General features: G+C 34.4%; 1 protein-coding gene across 8 annotated transcripts in view; it reads left to right on the top strand.

Annotated features, from left to right (window-relative positions):
* The window catches only part of LOC139117739 (thrombospondin type-1 domain-containing protein 7A-like), a 229,674-nt gene that overhangs the window by 140,907 nt on the left and 70,204 nt on the right, over positions 1–18,563 (top strand). For 7 of the 8 annotated variants that reach the window (XM_070680982.1, XM_070680983.1, XM_070680987.1 and 4 more), the window contains exon 2: positions 7,046–7,127. The gene's annotated coding sequence lies outside the window, so the exon portion shown is untranslated. Of the gene's footprint in view, positions 1–7,045; positions 7,128–16,867; positions 17,060–18,563 lie in introns of those variants that run through there. The other variant, XM_070680986.1, reaches the window with a different exon arrangement.

Raw genomic sequence — 18,563 nt, 5'->3', positions numbered from 1 at the left:
CAGGAAATACTTAATTTTGTATCCATGTCTATAGTAGCTTCAGGGACTTTGGCCCTATGTTTCAAAATTGCTGTTCAGACAGCTTTTGGTATACAGGTCCCTAGGATGACATAAGTGAGATAATTTCATACATTCAGGAAATACTTAATTTTGTATCAATGTCTGTAGTAGCTTCAGGGACAGTGGCCCTATGTTTATTTTTGACTTCGAAAGTTTCCTTACAGAAAGCTTGAGCTAAACTTTATGTCTTTCAATTTCGAGGTGCATACTTCCATTAGGTGTGCTGAGATCGTGATAATGATCAGCTGTAAATATTCATATTTTGTGGCCGATTAAATTGTGTTACCTGAGCTTCCCAGCAAAAAAAAGGCACTTTTTCTACATGTCATGTCAAAGTTTCAAAGTACTAGAGTCATACAATGGCAATAAATCATCCACAGGATGAGTATACCACTCTGTTTTGAGAAGTTCACTCCATGTCTGGCTATGATCACCTGTACATGATGTGATCAGTTCAAAATCTTTTGAATTACCCACCACTGGGGGTGTAATCTCTACACCAATTCTGGTACGTAATTTAAAATATATTAAAATGCGCGTCTGTATTGAAGTTTGTTGCTGAATAACTTTCTCAAGAGGAGAGGAAATTGTCAAATCCATTGAAAAATGAGCCTCATTTTCTCTATGATGAATGTGCTAGCAAATAGCCGAGCTCTGTGAGCAAGATAATGCTCAAGGCAGTTCGAACGGTTCATCATTATAGTTACATGTAGGTGTAAGACACATGCATGACTTCAAAATTATTGTATCATTTAAAATTATTTTATCAAGTACAGTAAAAGTGTCTATATATTATAACGTGCATTAACAATAAATGGTTTATCAACTCTAGTAATCTGCACCTACATTTGTACATGTACACACCAAGACACACATTTAAAATTCAAAGGAAAGGCTTGTGTGCATAATGTGAATGAAGGGATAATGTCATGAGAATGGCTTCATTATATATGAGCTGCAAGTACCATCATATGACTCATCATGTCAGTAGTGCTTCAAGAATTCTATTCCACCTGGAGAGTGATTTACTGAAAATATTCTCTCTTGATTATCTGCCTTCAGAAGTTCCACCGTTTTTGGTCTTTTCAGATACCGGTATTTGAAAGTATATGATGACTGTATTGGAAGGTCAACCTACAACCGAGCACTCAATTTCAGTTGCAGTTACATCAATGTGTTAATACATAAACTGAATGTGGTTGCTTATTAAAGAAATTAGCAAAGACTACCGAAGACTGCGTAATTGCAGCACTCAGCTACAATGTACAATGTATACCTGTCTGCACTGATGAGCCAGTAACAACTGCATGTCACAATACTGTAGATTAACCAGAATTTAACTTGATTTGTACGCACAGATAGAGTTAGGTTGATATGCTTTCTGCATACAGTACAGAAATTAACAGAAGAGTTCATAAATTTTTAGAATATACATTAATGCTCCTTAATATTCTTAATATTGGAAATTAATATTGGAAATTTAAAAAGTTAAGCAAGTCAGAAATCCATAATGTGTTACCTCAATGATTGAAATTCCAGACAGCATATTTGAAAAAAGAAACAAGGTCCTATATGAATTCCCATGGGATGACAAAAACAAAAAGTACAGGGTGCAATTATAATTAATACATTAGATTAAGGTGAACTACAAATGATTGATACTGTTTGAATCACATTTGAAAGCTCTAAAATGTCGGGTACCCAGGTTATGCAAAGAGTTAATTGCAATCATATTATTGGATCAGCAAAATTATAAATACCTGGTATACTTTACCAACATCATTTGTATGCAATATCTACAAATTTGTAATATGGTATATTACACGGTGTATACCATACTTTTGCTGAGAAGTGATTACATCTTGGTATGAGATTTATGAAAGCAAATTCTTTTGCCTAATCCAAATTGTACGGACTTTCCTTCATATTTGTCAAAACTGTATCCAACATGGCCATTATCATAATCATGATTACTTCTTGTTTTCTGGTCAGAAATACTTCAGACTATTTTACTTTAAATTTGTGCTTGATATCAGGTACTGACAGCCAGACTAAAGGGAATCAATGAATTCTGAAACTTTTCAGAATTAAATCTCATTAGTCATGAAATTGGTGGCATTGGCAACAAAGCAATTGTTTTTAATAACTCAATACCTACACCAGAAAAATGTCAATCGTTATCATTTTGAGTTAGATATCACTGCAGACTACTGTTTCCAGGGTTACGGTACATGCACTTTTCGTGATTCATTTATACTCCGTCTCTTGAGAAAACATCTGGTGTTTGAGTTTAACATCCATCAAAGATGGTGGCTACAATGCAACTGTTTGATTGAGAATGATTCCAATGGGAATTCTTTAGGTGATGAAGCAGTAAATCAGATATTTGTGTTACAAATGTACCAAACTAGGTGTTAGGTGAAAGTAGCCTTGTACATCAAATTGTTAGCATTTACATTTTTAAAAGATTCTACACATTCTTTGCCACACTGAGGAGCAATTGATGCAATGCCAAACCTTTTTTGCGTTAGAAAGTTAATGTAAATGAAAAGTTGATTCTACTTTTTCACGTTCATTCAAATTTTAAAGCCTAGCTGTGAGGTACTGGTGTGTAGCTAGTATGTTGTTGCATTGATATCAATATTATTATTTGCTATCATGTGCAATTCTGATTGGACGAGAGCTCATTCTACCAATGCTATATTGTTTTAGCACTGATAGTACTTGGTAAAATGGGCCCCTAAACCAGCATATTTGAAAATTGTCCAGTCAGTGCATTTGAATATACCTATCTAAACTTAGTCTGTAACTCACCTCTTGGTGAAAATAAGTTGGGGTTGATGATGAAAGACATCTCTGAAGCAGCACATTTGGGTATGATGTACACAAATCATGGCATTAGGGCAACAGTGCACAAGGCACTTTGCTTGATTCAGCAGGAGTCGAGACGCAACTGTTGAACATACATGTACTCTTTAAAATGAATGAAGCTAGTATTCGTTCATACATAAATAAATTGACACTTCCTCACAGTAAGAGTATGTAAGATATTCTTTCCCTAAGTTTAGGCTGTAACAGACCGGGGTGTCCTAACGATGTAGACCAAGAAGTTCAAAATTACAATGGGATGACTTCTGGCAAAGTTGCGACAACACTGTCGTCTGCCCCCGTACTCTGACCTGCTTACTTTGTAGTTCCGGTCTGTGTGTTACTCATCGTGCTATTGGATGATATTTTGCACGTGGAATGAAAGGCTGTTTATCATCCAATCAGAGCTTGTGTAATATTTCTTAGATTTCTGATTTATGAAAATCGATCCCACTGTCAAGTGTGGGATCAATTTTTCCCACGCGGTCGATCCCACACTCCCAGTGACCAGGAATGTGAGAAAGGACAGTTCCAGTATAAGTTCCATTTAGTTGAATTAAAGGGACATTATTTGTATCTTTTGACCTCATATTGTTGCAAACAAGCAGTTGATAATGTTATTCGACTTACTGAAAGATGTCTAAAAAACGGTCGACCATAGACAACTTCCATCCCGTTTGCGTACACCGTATAGAAAAACCTTGGGTCTGAGGTTAATGGAGGGTACTGTTAACCTCAGAGTTGGGAGGTTGACCTGCGATCAGACCACACTGCTAACTGCTATCTCAGGCCACTGTAAGCATACGCGTGTAAAAAATAAACCACACGAAGTGACAGTCGAAAGCGCAGTATTGCAGTTTCGGGATTCCCTATTACCGATCCCGTTTGCTCAGTTACATTTTGACGGTCAGTTTTCATGGAGATCTTGACGGCCAATCCTGCTCTTAGATACACCATTCTTTGCTGCTACAGAGCACATTTTAGAATGGCCATTTCAAATGCCTACCAATACCAGCTGACGACGACAAGGCCTATAATTGCGGATCTTTTTCATCTCGTTTGTTCCTCCATATGCATATGTAGACTTGCCCAAAAGTCTTTGGGCATAGAAATGTGAAAACACAGAGTAAAATGAAGGGATATTTAACGTCAGTAGACAGTCAAGTTTAATATTGTCGAGGTGATCGCGAAATTTAGCAATGTACTTTGGCGACTGACACGTACATTATGTACATTGTTGGGTGAAAGCTAACTCTGCGTGGCAGGGCTGTGCCAAACCGCTGGCAGTACCTCGGTTGCGGCGTGCAGTTTCTCCACCAAAAACAACCCATTTTAAATCCCAAACTTGCATTGAGTTTCGTTTTCAAGCACACCCACCTCGCCTGGGTACACGATTAGCCCTGCGTACAGGTCTGTGTGTTCCCGGCGTTACACGGCGTGGAGGCCGTACGCAGGGCTTTAGGTACACGATGTGCTCAGCTGCGCTTCTTACGTAAAGCCCACTTTTGGGAGTGGGTCGGAGGCACAGAGGCCGTAAGCGAACGGGTCTAGGCAACTGTCATTGCGATGTACTCACTTTTGGTTCGAAATGCGATTCAACTGATACAAATAATTACACGATGCACAGAGAATAACAACATTTAAACAGATCTTGTGTGTCGAGAGGTGACTCCAATCCTGGGCTCCAATCGCGAGCAGTATCAATGACAGTACTCGCCCGGCGTGGTGTCACAATGTCACCGATGCTACACAACGTGCACTGTTCAGTCCGAGTGCGATGTTTCCAAGTTCAACAAGTGATCATGTCGTGTTTGTAAAACAAACCAATGTAATGGCAAGAAAATGCCCTAAAAATCTTAAATGTTGGCGAAGATTTGCTAACGATCAAATGCAGAGGAAATGCATTGCTCTGTACCTGTTTCATACCATTGACCCAATTGCGTCTATGGTTTTATTTGTTTCACAGTCCGTGTCATCGATACTAAAATCAAACTTACAAGCAAATGCCATGCTCAGTTTCACTATTTGACAGTAGTTTGTGATACGTGCATTTGTTTATGCGCCGTGTACTCCTCGATATCCGTTGTGCTGAAGTTATAGTGTGTAGGTCACAGGCCTTTCACGCTCCAGCTGTACTTTGATGGTTGACGTATGCGTAGTAATATTGGTCATGTGCAGGGGTTCAATCATGGCGGTTGGTTCAAATCGCGCGGACGCCCTTACCAACATTGAACCTTGCCGTAAAGAGCAAGAAGGTGGTTTTACATATCTTTGAAGCCGTCCATAGTCACAATTTAGGTCTCCCATTGATTTGACCGGGGATTTCAGTCATCGAAAAATGAAAAAAAAGTCAAAAGATACAAATAATGTCCCTTTAGTTGAAGTAATAGATCATTCAAAGTACCGGTATGAATGAATGATTGTGATAGTCCTTCTTTTTTAATTTGACAACAGCACCTAAAAGTTTTCAGAATATGAGGATTAACAACTGCACACACAGTCAGTTATCATTCATATAGCATGCATGTCATACAGTGTACTGTGGTCTGTCAGAGCAAGAAACATGTGTATGGCAAGCACCTTTGATCATTTGTTTTATGATTCACAAAATTGCAATATTTTATATATGAATACATGTACTTGTTCAAGAATATCAACCTCTCCAATTTGACGGTATTTCCTATACAGATACAAGTATACAAATAGCATTTTGAGTTAATTATTGGGATTTATTGGCATATCTATCTGTCTGCAAGTGAGTGTATCAGTCCACTGCAAAGACCAGCATGAGTGAATTTAGTTAGTGGACTGTTGTAACTCCTTAGGTGACCTGTCAGGAGGGCAAAATGCATTTTCAGTCAACTTATCTTCATTCTTCCTAAAAGATTTGAGAAATCAGTATTAATCATCCCAGTTTATGATGTAAAGATGCATCTTGAGTTGCAGATTAGTTCTTTTTTAAATGAACATGTTCAAGAAATATGTTAATATGTTAATTTCAAGCACTGCCTTTCTGATATTGGTTTTGATAGCAGGCACAGATATTCCCTGGGACTTTTTCAAAGTAAAATAAATTCTATCTGTGTAAATTTTTGAGAATTTGTTCATCATTTTTCATCAAAAAGTTTTACATCTTGTCTTTACTGAAACTATGGTGTGATAGCTTTGAAAGTGATTTGTACCATACTGGCTCTGATAAATGACCTCATTCAGTTTATACATGTAATGTATGTAATGTAATGATGTAATAAGTATATATGTTAAAGGACCAGTTTTCTCATTTATTATCAAAACATCTACATGTACCCATAAATTTCGTTTGATTGTGTGCAAATTTGGTTTTTAGAGTTTGTACATGTATACTGTAGGGATTGCACATGTACTTCTGTCAGATTTCTTCAAATAATGATGAAATTTGCATATTTAAATTATTTTGGCAATTCTCTTTTTTTGCCAAAGCAATTTCTTTAACAAATCTTCAACAAAAGTCTAGTCAGAATTTAAAACAGGTTTATGTAACAGGACTGGTATTCATTGCTTAATGCATGCACTTCAGCGTCAGATGTTGATCTAAATCATTAATATAGATTCATTGAGGTGTAAATTTATGTATGGAATGCATGTCATTGGTTTGATATAGACTGTGTATTAAAAGTGATAGTGTTGCGCTATCCATGGACAAAACGGCAAATTCTCTTCAGGTTATTGTTTATAGATTTTGACACATGGTTTCTTTTCTCAAATGCTGACAATCCCAGCCACAATGAAATTTCTTTTAATGAAGTGACCACCGAGAAGCGAGAGCGTACGTCATGGCACAACCTTTAATATTTGTTATCTCTCAGAGACCCTCTCCATAAAATGTGAAGTAGAATTTGAATTAACACATCAAAACTCTGGAATTCAGAATTCTGCCCTGTAATGTTTGCATTTCCTGTTTCATCCAATTTGATTCTCATCAAAATTTCAGTCACATCTCTGGCACAGGACACAGCTCTGTGTGGTGATTGGATGCATTCATTGATTTCAATCTCAGATTAAATCCAGTGTCTGCCACAGAGTGATCGTTAACTCTTAGTCATGGATTTCTGAACATCATCATCACTCTTGATTTCAGATTGTGAAATATATGTTCCATATCCTCTGAGAAAAATTTACCGGTTGACTTGCCAATGAAGGAACAGTGGTGGATGCAAAAGGTGAGTTGCCCTATCAATAGATTTCACATTTCTACCGAAGGTATTTGACTTCGGGTGTGCTGTATACTGACTATACACATGGCTACTCTAAAATTAGGAAAACTGCCGAAATATTGTTGCGCCAACAATCCAGTGATCAGGACAAAGAAGACGAAAACATGAATTCCAAGTTTCAATTTCAGTAAAAACTACGCATAGCTACAAAGACACAAAACAAATGTATGGTCTTCATATAAATTTGTTTTGCATGAATGAATTACATCCAGTATGTAAAATGATGGCTGTCTGGTTGAACATATTTGTATGGCTGTCACTGTTGTCTGTGAATGTGTCTGTACATAATAATGATTATCTATCCTATAGATACTGATCATACAGTATGAACATATTTCTTTTTGGGTATTTGTAAAAGAATAATGTAATTGTAGCCTGTGCAATATAGTGTTTAAAAGTGATTTGCTTATAAATAGCAGAAGTGCTATTTTTATGTTTCTATCGGTACTATTTGTAGTTCCTCTGGTTTTTAGGGAATACCGTATCTCTCAATACTTCATATTGCCTGCCAATCGCATCAGTACTGCATACACAGTATTACTCATTGTGTAAGTATGCTGTCTTAAAAATCTAATTGTATATATTTTTCTAAATTTCAATTATTCATCGCAATTTTAATTCAAATGACAACTTTTTATTTGAATTCATTAGAATTTAATTATGTTTTTTAAGTTTTATTTTTGTCTTTAATATTTCCACTCAATTTTCATAAAAATTAAGACATGGTGTATTTCTATTTATGTGCGCTTCATTGACCAGTATTTCACGCAAAGTTTTATACATAAAGTACATGTTGTAATGCAGTAACCTCCTTTATGAACATTTTATGTTCAGTGAACTAACAATATACCTCTGAGTATCAATATGGCAGCTGTTGTCATGTGCTTCACTATATATATATATATATATATATATATATATATATATATATATATATATATATATATATATATATATATATATATATATATATATATATATATATATATATATATATATATATATATATATAATCGGAAGAGAGGATGGTCTCAACAAGACACAACAAAAAGGCTTTTCGCCCTGCATACAGGGCATCATCAGGTCCAACTGGAGAACTCAAGTACATGTGGCACTGTTAAGGTTTGAAAGTGCAAAGTTATGCAAAATCAATTATGCAAATTGATTATCAGAACAGTCGATGCAAAGACAGGTAGGTGTAAATGCAACAATGGAAAGGACCTTGTGAATGAAGGATGACAGTTAAAAGGATAGAGGGGTTTCTGTGTTCAAGCCATCTGGATACATTGTTTTCAACTTCTTTATCCAAAATGTCTCTTTAGAATCCAACATGACGGGGTCTTTGTTTGTGATTTGTTTGATGACGACAACCACGAGATCACTGTCTGAATGTCCAGATTAATTGAAGTGTGGTGCTACAAGTGGGCCAGACTTAATGAACACACAAGTACGGTACACATTATATATGTTTTATACATAAAATACATAAGATTGTTTAAGTAATGTCATCCTTACAATTGAAGAAGTGACAGATATTTTAAATGATTTAAATCCTAATAAGGCTTCTGGTTCAGATGGGATTCCCATCCGAGTTGTTCGCGCGTGCTCCGAACAACTTGCGTTGCCCCTAACTCTGCTATTTAACAAGTCACTTCAAACTGGTGTTTTCCCGTCTTTGTTTAAAAGGGGCAACGTTGTTCCTATTTTTAAATCTGGATCTCGGAATGAGGCTAGCAATTACCGTCCAATATCACTACTTCCAGTCTTCAGTAAAGTTTTTGAGAAAGCAATTTTTCCTCACATTTACAATCACGTACAGAATTCACTGGATATCAATCAACATGGTTTTGTAAAATGCCGCTCCACTGTTACTAATCTTGTTTCATACACCGACTATTTATCTACTGTTATCAATAATCGGGGTCAAGTTGACTCAATATATCTCGACTTCAGCAAAGCATTCGACTCAGTTAACCACAGGCTCCTACTTTATAAACTCTCACATTATGGTTTCAATGGCAATATTTTCAACTGGTTTCATTCATATCTTTCAAACAGAATTCAGCGGGTAACAATTAATGGTCATTTCTCGTCTTGGTGTAACGTTACCTCTGGTGTCCCCCAAGGATCCCAATTAGGACCTCTCTTATTTATATTGTACATAAATGACATCAACTCATCTGTTGCCAACTACATGTCACTGTATGCAGATGATTCAAAATTATACAAGCAAGTTTTTGATACTGAGGATTGTAGGTCATTACAACAAGATCTTAAACATATAGAGAGGTGGTGTGCGGTATGGAAATTGAAACTTAATTGTAAAAAATGCATGATAATTTCTTTTACCAACAAAAAAGTACCTATTTCTTATAACTACACACTTAATGATGAGATTGTAGAGAGAGTGACATCGGTTAAAGATCTCGGTGTGTATATCACTCACAATCTCAATTTCTCCCCTCACATAAATGCGACCACGCTCAAAGCTTTTAAATTATTTGGTTTTATTAAATGTACTTCTAGCAAGTTTCACAATGTTAACACCCTTAAGACTTTATACATAACGCTTGTAAGGAGCCAACTTGAGTACGCCAGCCAGGTTTGGTCTCCACATCAACATTACCTTGTCAATCGACTTGAAGGGGTTTAGTGTAAATTTGTAAAATACTTGTGTGGCAGAGTTGGCAAAGTATACTCATCAAATAACTGCAAGTCACTTTGTACATTTTTCAGACTTCCGCTTTTACAGGAGCGAAGAAATATTTTAGATATGACTCTCTTTTATAAGTGTATGTTTTCTTTATACAATTGTCTTGTCATTTTATTGAATATATGTTTTAATGTACCTTCCCGTTTTTTACGCTCTGTACAGCTTTCAAACCCACAGTTTCTAAGAATAATGTGCACTCGTTTGCTTTCTTACAACGTTCAATGAAATTTTTAAATACAATTTTACCGAATCAGACTTTTGATATTTTTAATTGTAGCTATGGTAAATTCCGCATTTTTTTATTTAACTCGATTTATTCGTCTTAATCTTGTAACTTTTGTTCCTCTTGTTTGTCACTTGTTTGTTATTTACTTGTTTCCTGGTTGTAAGCTTATGTTTGTTCAGTATTTTTGTTTGTTTATTTATATTTTGCTGGAACTGTAATTGGGCGCAAGCTCGTTGTTCCTAGTCAATATTTTATTATATATATATATATATATATATATATATATATATATATATATATATATATATATATATATATATATATATCAGATATATTATATATATATATATATCTAATATATATATATATATATATATATATATATATATATATATATATATATATATATATATATATATATATATATATATATATATATATATATATATATATATATATAATGTGTATATATAAATAATGTGTACTGTACTTGTGTGTTTATTAGATACGGCTTTCCTGCAGACTTCAAGCAGATATTCTATTGTAAGGATTAACATTTGTTGTGAATTGTTTTGTCATAATATGTTACTCTGTGGATTAATATTCATTCTGTATGTCAGTTGTGAGGAGTCAAATCTGAATTTTAATTCATGGCACAAAGATACAATATTAGAAAATCAAGATTTTGGTCCAAAACGTTAAAAGAAATTGAAAAAGTGTAATCAGAATTCTGAGAATGTGATATAACTTCAGCTAATAATGATATTAAATATGAACAAAATCTACTGAATTCATAATTTAGAAAATTTGACAAGGTCCCCTTTAAGTATGTTAAAATATTCATTGACTTATTGTGATAATATGAAGGCTGCAGTACTTGTTTTTTTCTCTGTTACTATACATGTATGTGACTTTCTATGTTGACCCATCCACTTTACGTGTTCCTTTTGCAAACTAGGCATTTTGGTCAATGACATTGCTACCAAAGAAGGCATGTCATGTTTCTCAGTAAAATTTCTTGAAGGCTAGAGTTTTCAGGTGCACATTTGTCAATATTCCTGTTCATAAACAATTTTACCCATAAATCATCAGTGTTTTTCGTCAGACTCAGTTTGGAGATAACTTTTGAACTTAGTAATTATGTTCAAGTTTTCCTTTTTACTGATGGTGAAATGTTAGAAATCTGGCGCTTATATACATTTTGAAAGTTGTGTCTTATGGTAGATTCTGACAACCGGAACAAAATACAATGTACTCATGTGAATATGTACCAGTATAATTGCTCTGACTATAATGTCAGTCATTTACATCTGAAGGCAAGCTATAATTTGTAGTAGTGTCACTACCATTAATTCACTTTCACGATGGTTTCGTTTATCTTGTCTAAAACCGGGGTTGAATATAGATGTATGCATGGTCACCTCATTCATTGTCTTTCTACATGTTAAACAATATAGGTAGTGTCTTTCGTCAAACAAAATTCATGAAAAATGGCTGATTTTGTCCCTTTAAGTCAATTTAGTATTCCTTGAAATATCTTTGAATTAGCACCATACTACTGTAATACATGCAATGTTTGTAAAATTTTCTCAATTCAGAGAGAAACATGAGGTACTCATAAGTAACTGATACATGTATGTCAAATTGGTTCAGAGGACACATTATTGTCAAACACTGCATTTTTAAGTTTTGTAAGATGAAATGTTGCTGGTCAAGAGTAGCAATAATGCAAATGCACACAGGACTCCTACCTATCTCATACATTTTAAGCTGACCATCCACATAGACAGTGACCCTAGGAAATGCATAGCAACAGGGTACATGTAGTTTGGTGACAGACTTGAATGTTGACCATAAGTGAAGGGAAATTTATCATACCAATGGGAGACCTTTCATATTCTGAATTGCACACTAAACCTCTTTGATGTCAACCTGTATGTTCACACACAGGTCTTTGTATAAACCTGTGTAAAAGTATGGCTAGGACATCACGTACGTCACAACAGAACAGTAGTGCACAACAATCAAAACATGTGTGTACAGCTGACATGAAAGCAGAAAAATGATTGGCTAGACACTGCCCGGTACCTGCCAAGGGTAGAGGTGATACACTGCCCTAATAAATGGGGAGGGACCCGTATTGATGGATAGCAAGTATCCATATCATTTGAATGATCATATTTCTGGCATTTGATAAGATCCTTGTGGACTGTAAAATCAGCAAAGGTTTTACAATGGTACATGTACATGTATGGTTGCATCAGTGTTGAAATTTGATATATTTACAAAAAATAATTTGAGTAGTCTTTTCATTGCCAATCAAAATACATCTTCTTCCTGAAGCAACAAATTTACTTCGTTGCAATGCCTGGTTCTTACAAGAACACCTGATCCCATTCAAATTACATCTGTATTTAGCGTAACATCAAATTGAAATACTGACTCAATGATATCCAAAGGATATTGCATGTGTTTCATGCAAACTCAGGTTTCATTCATAGAGCTGGCACAGGTATTACTTTATCACTTTCAGTAATGGTACTTTTTTAATGGGGGGGGGGCATAAAGTCTTATTTGGATTTTTAGCTACTGTAGACTACAGTCTTAGTCTAAGAAGCTACTGGAATAGGTATCTGTCCGGCGTCCGTCGTCAGTCTGTATGTATGTATGTATGTATGTATGTATGTAGGTGTATGTATGTCCAATTGTGACGATGTCCATCCACTCAAATATCTTGAGAACCGCAGTACTTACAGATTTAATATTTCTTGTGTAGGTGCAAAATATGATTATGAGAAACGTTTTTTTGTTTTTTGATATTGTTGAAAATATGCAAATTAGCTCAAAAAAGGCATTTTTGGTAAAAAATCTTCTTCATAACCGCTGGTCAGATAGCTTTGATATTTGGTATACAGTTGCCGAGGGATGACTAAACTTAAATTTGTTCAAATTGTGATGAAATATGGAAATTTGTATTTTTAAGAAATTTTTTTGTCATTTTTGGTCAAAAATTTATTTTATCAAAACCGCTTGTCTGACAGCTTTGATATTTGGTATACAGGTTCATAGGGATGATCCAACTTAGATTTGTTCAAATTGTGATGAAATATGCAAATTTTGTATTTTTAAGGAATTTTTTGTCAATTTTGGTCAAAAATTTATTTTATCAAAACCGCTTGTCTGACAGCTTTGATACTTGCATACAGGTAGGGATAACCCAACTTAGATATGTTCAAATTGTGATATAATATGCAAAATTTGTATTTTTAAGGAATTTTTTTGTCAATTTTTGGTCAAAAATTTATTGTATCAAAACAGCTTGTCTGACAGCTTTGATATTTGGTATACAGGTTCTTAGGGATGATCAAAATACGATATATTCAAATTATGATGAAATCTACTATTTTGTATTTTTAGGGCAATTTTTGCCATTTTTGGTCAAAAAAATTACTTCTCCAAAAACCAAAAAAATTATTTCTCAAAAACTCGTCTGATAGCTTTGACATTTGGTATACAGGCTCCTACAGATGAACTAAAAATGTGATATATTGAACTTATGACGTACCTTTAAGAGCTTCAAAATTGCTGATCAGACAGATTCGATATTTTGTATGCAAGTAGTTCCCCGTCCATAGGGGTGAAATATTTTAGATTTGTTCAAATTTTGGAAAATTTGCCATTTTTATTTCCACATATTTGTCAGAAGTTCTTGTCTGATACCCTTGACTTTATTAAGAATTCAAAAAGTTTTTATCTAGCATATTTGCAGCTTCTCTGAAAGGCTTTTCCAATTGCTTCAAATTTTTTATGCACTAGTTCAACCATCCAAACCACAAAAAAATATCAACAGCATGTTCTGAAATTTGCTTCAAATATTCATAAATGTGCAATGTTAATCATAACTCCTTTATTTAAAAAACCAGTCACACTTTTTACTTCAATTATTTTCATTACTACACATGGCGATATCAACCGCTTATAGTTGCTTTTACATCCACATGTATGATTGTATATTTTATATTAGAGGCTGATGGCAAGATAATTATGGACCCACAAGACAGTTCTCTCCTTGTCATTTCTAGTTTGAGTACCTCTCCTTGTCATTTCTAGTTTGAGTACATATATCTAATATAATACTTTGTACGTCTTCAAGTCTATAGTAGCTATAGGGACATTGGCCCCATGTTTTATGAATATTGCTATGCGTAGTTTGTAGTAGTATGGGTAGTTGCAGCAAATGTCATTGAATTTTGCAATTTATCTTACCAGAGTCCCCACAATTATGCTATAGTAAACATTAGCAAGATAACTGTAATTGTGAAAATTGCTAATTAAAATTAATATTTAACTTCCATCATCATTCATTTATTCGTTGATTCATATTAGGGACTGGTCAGTTTCTTCGGCCTGGGGGGTTGATTAGTTTTTGCCGACCTCAAAAAGTGACTGACCCTCGCATTTCAACTTTCGAAAACAGGGTGACCCAACCCCCCATCCCCCCTGCACACGACAAAGGTAAAAAAAAAGGTGGAATATAAATTCAATAATTCAGTATGAGGTATATATATTTTAAACATTCAGTCATTCTGTGCTTTTAAGAAGTTGTCATGTAAGTTTTAAGATAAGAACTTAGAAGTCACTTCTAAAATTTGAATACAGTATTTTGAATGAGCTGTGAATGTATTCCACACTTTCTATGCATAGCCAGAAATCCAGAACTGTTGTAAGAAAAAAGTTACTGTGAAATATTAGAGTGCTTTCTAATACTGAATTCTCATAGAGAAAACAGAAAAGTATCAGGAACTTGTCATGCTTTTCATATGAACTGCAGATTTTGTAATGATTAGTACACTTTGCAAAACAGACTTAAATTTACAGACATCAAGATATTTCTGACATTATATCTCTGATATATTAAGGTACCGCGGCCGAAGGGTGCGCAAAAAAAATTAAAAAATACAGATATCTAAAATACAGATATCTCTTTTATATATATATATATATATATATATATATATATATATATATATATATATATATATATATATATATATATATATATATATATATATATATATATATATATACCTTATTAGTTCAAGATCAGCTGGAGTAGAGTGCTCATTACTAGAGTAGAGCTAAATACACATTATATATATATATATATTGAAAAAGGAAGACACACTTGAAAAAGGAAGACACACTGTTCCAAAAACCCCAATTTGAAAGATACTGCAATCAGTGTAACACCAACAGTATTGAAGATGAAACACACTTTTTATTAGTCTGTCAGAAATACAAAGTCCAAAGAAAGAACTTTTTCAGTAAAATCAACTTCCCAAACGACAATACTGAAAATCAGCTTATTTCTCTACTAACAAAACAAGAGTTCTCTTTTAATGAACAACTTGCAGATTATATTTTACTTTATACAAACAAAGAAATACCTAGTTATATTTATTATTAGCTACTATTATTATAATACTGTAATACTTTTTATCTTTATTGAAGAAAATTTTAACTATTTTTGTATCACACTTTTATTGCCACAAATGTGATGTAAATCCTATATTTACAAGCAAGCAATAAAATATTATTATATATATATATATATATATATATATATATATATATATATATATATATATATATATATATATATATATATATATATATATATATATATATATATAAAGTTCGCTTGGAGAGGGCTGTGAAAAATATGTCTTATTATTATTAAAGTTATGTGCCCAAAGGGTGCGCTGAAAAATACAACAAAATGATGAAATTTGTGGCAGGCACGATGCATTTTAGGCAAGTTTGATCCAGTGTCGAAATTTAAAAACACACTGACCCCTCCTATTGGGCATTTCAAAAACATGGTGACCCCTTATAACCTAAGTCAAAAACAGGGTGACCCACCGCCCCCATGAATCCACCGGCCACCAGGCTGAAGAAACTGACCAGTTCCTTGTAAGGTTGGTAGCTGTAACATATGGTGATTTTGTTCACTATTTTTGTGCTGCATGTCAAGTAAAGTTTGGTGTTCTATACCCCAAGGCATGATGAGATTCTCATAATTAAGTTTTTCAACTCAGTCTGTACATGTGCAAACTGTAATTTGTTATGTTGACAGATGAATGCTAGTCCAGACAGCAATTCAAATGTCAACAATAACGGGGAAGGCCCACACTGCTTATGATTTGGATGATAGTACATTGAATTTTAGTGAGACTTCTTGTACAAGTATATTGTACCATCCATTTCCTTTGTAACTTTCCAATGACATCACATATTATGAGAAAAGCGGAGTTACAGGACCCACATGTGTACATGTTGTACAGATGGATGTTTTGAATTAAGAGTACCTCATTGATTGGCTTTCTTAGGTCCATAGTGCTTTAAGACTTTTCAACATTTTTACAAAACTGCATATACATGTATGTCAATGTTTGTTGAAATGGTAGCTGTTTGGTAATTTTGTTGAAATGGCAGTAGTTTGGTAGTTTTCAAGTGGAACTGTAAAGATTTTTTCAGAATAATTTCCGTTAGGTCAATCTTCATGGGTCAGACAGAAGGTCAATTTTCCCCCTGGAGCAGTGCATATATAATGAAAGGTGATGCAGGCAGTACAGCATGCCAGCCTCTTTTTAGAAACCCATTGCCTTTGTTGACTCATCAGACAATAACTCATTCATTGTGAGTACAGATTTCCTCATAAACACACTTGAGTGGACTGGCCGACACACACACACTCTCAAGCATGTAACTGCGGCTGTTGTAACATACCCCTGTGGAACATATCATTCGGTACATGTATGGAGACACATTGGTTAATTTGTGATGTGACAGCAGTAATGTTCACATGGATAGATACTTATTTCTTGATATCTGACTGATGAAATAGATGATCTATATTTGAAGAGTTCACTGTTACAGGTAGGAATATTTTACTGTTACAGAAATTCAGTATTCAATATCAGCAGATCTGTCTGATATGGATGTTGTGGATTGTCCCGAGATTTACATTGAAGATTTTTTAATGTTTCAACTCTTTGTCAAGGGTTTTTGAACAAAGCAGTGTGGCTTATGTCATAATACATGATGAGAATATCAATGTAGTCAGTTTCACAGTTTACTTCATTTGAATAACTATTATTACAAAGGTTAAAGGTGTTTTCAACATCTATGCAATGTCTAGACTTTGTTCAATTTCCAGCTCTATTCAAATCTGAAAGCTGATATTTCACCATACAACAGACTGAAACCTGAAATTTCACTGAACAGGAGTCACAACTCATTATCCTTTGATATTCAAAAAATTTAGTGAATCTGTCACATGCATTTGAAGTTGTAACTGCCTGATGTACAGAGGAAGCGTTAGAGTTTGTGTCATTTAATAATGGCTTTGGTTATTTATTATGGCAAAATTAATTTGCCGGCACTGCAAATGTTGAAAACAAACCATGATGAAGTGATTTCATTTGCACTGAAGCAAGCAAGTAAGGGACTATGTTTCATTCTGACTCCGTGAACTTCAATCTCAAAAGCCTCCAAATTTGCTTATACTGTTAGTAGAATGCTATGTACACTGTACTACAGAGACTACTGTTCAAGTCTTGTATTCGCTTATGAAATTACTCCGTGTTTTATACATTTGGACCACAAGGTCTCCTGTCAACTACAAGTATTGTTAACCTTTTTAAGATCATTGGACAAATCAATTCAAACATACATGTAACTTTGTAATCGCCTTTATAGATTGGATTGACCAGGACTTTGATCGTTTTAATCAGTGTGGCAAGGTATGGCCTTTTCCAAGGGCTGTTGCTATCACTTTGCAGTGAAACATGTCTAGAGCTTATAAGTCACAGCCGTTAGTGTATCCATGACCTTTCTCAAATCAACACTCTTTGGTTATTTGAAAACCCATGTCACAAAAGTATTTGTATGTAGTAAAAACCTCATTCATAGCCCATATACAATGCCTTTCACCGCATGGCTTGGTTCAGAACAATGAGAGCAAAAGCATTGCTAATTGATGCAATACAGCTCTGCAGATCTGTTGAAATCCTCATACAAGTTACACATTGAGTTCCGGACATGTGAGTGTATTGCCACGGTGAAAGTGTTAGAGCAGAAAAGAAAAAGGTTGGCTCAGGGATGTTACTTGAGTTTGTTTTCCTAACCACACACAGCACAAGTGCACTAGAGTTGCATTGCATGAATTTTCTAAGACTAAGACATACAGGGTTTGATATACTGGTTCCAGAACTTGTTAAATAATTGCAGTGGAGTGGTAGATTTTTAGCTACTATAGACTATAGTCTATAGAAGCTATTGGGATGGGTATCTGTCCGGTGTCTGTTGTCAATCTGTATGTATGTATGTATGTATGTATGTATGTATGTATGTATGTATGTATGTATGTATGTATGTACAT

This window comes from Ptychodera flava, chromosome 18, assembly GCF_041260155.1.
Source record: "Ptychodera flava strain L36383 chromosome 18, AS_Pfla_20210202, whole genome shotgun sequence".
In the NCBI taxonomy this organism is placed as follows: Eukaryota; Metazoa; Hemichordata; class Enteropneusta; family Ptychoderidae; genus Ptychodera; species Ptychodera flava.
Note: the sequence above shows the minus strand (reverse complement) of the source record. Positions and strands in the feature narration are given on the sequence as shown.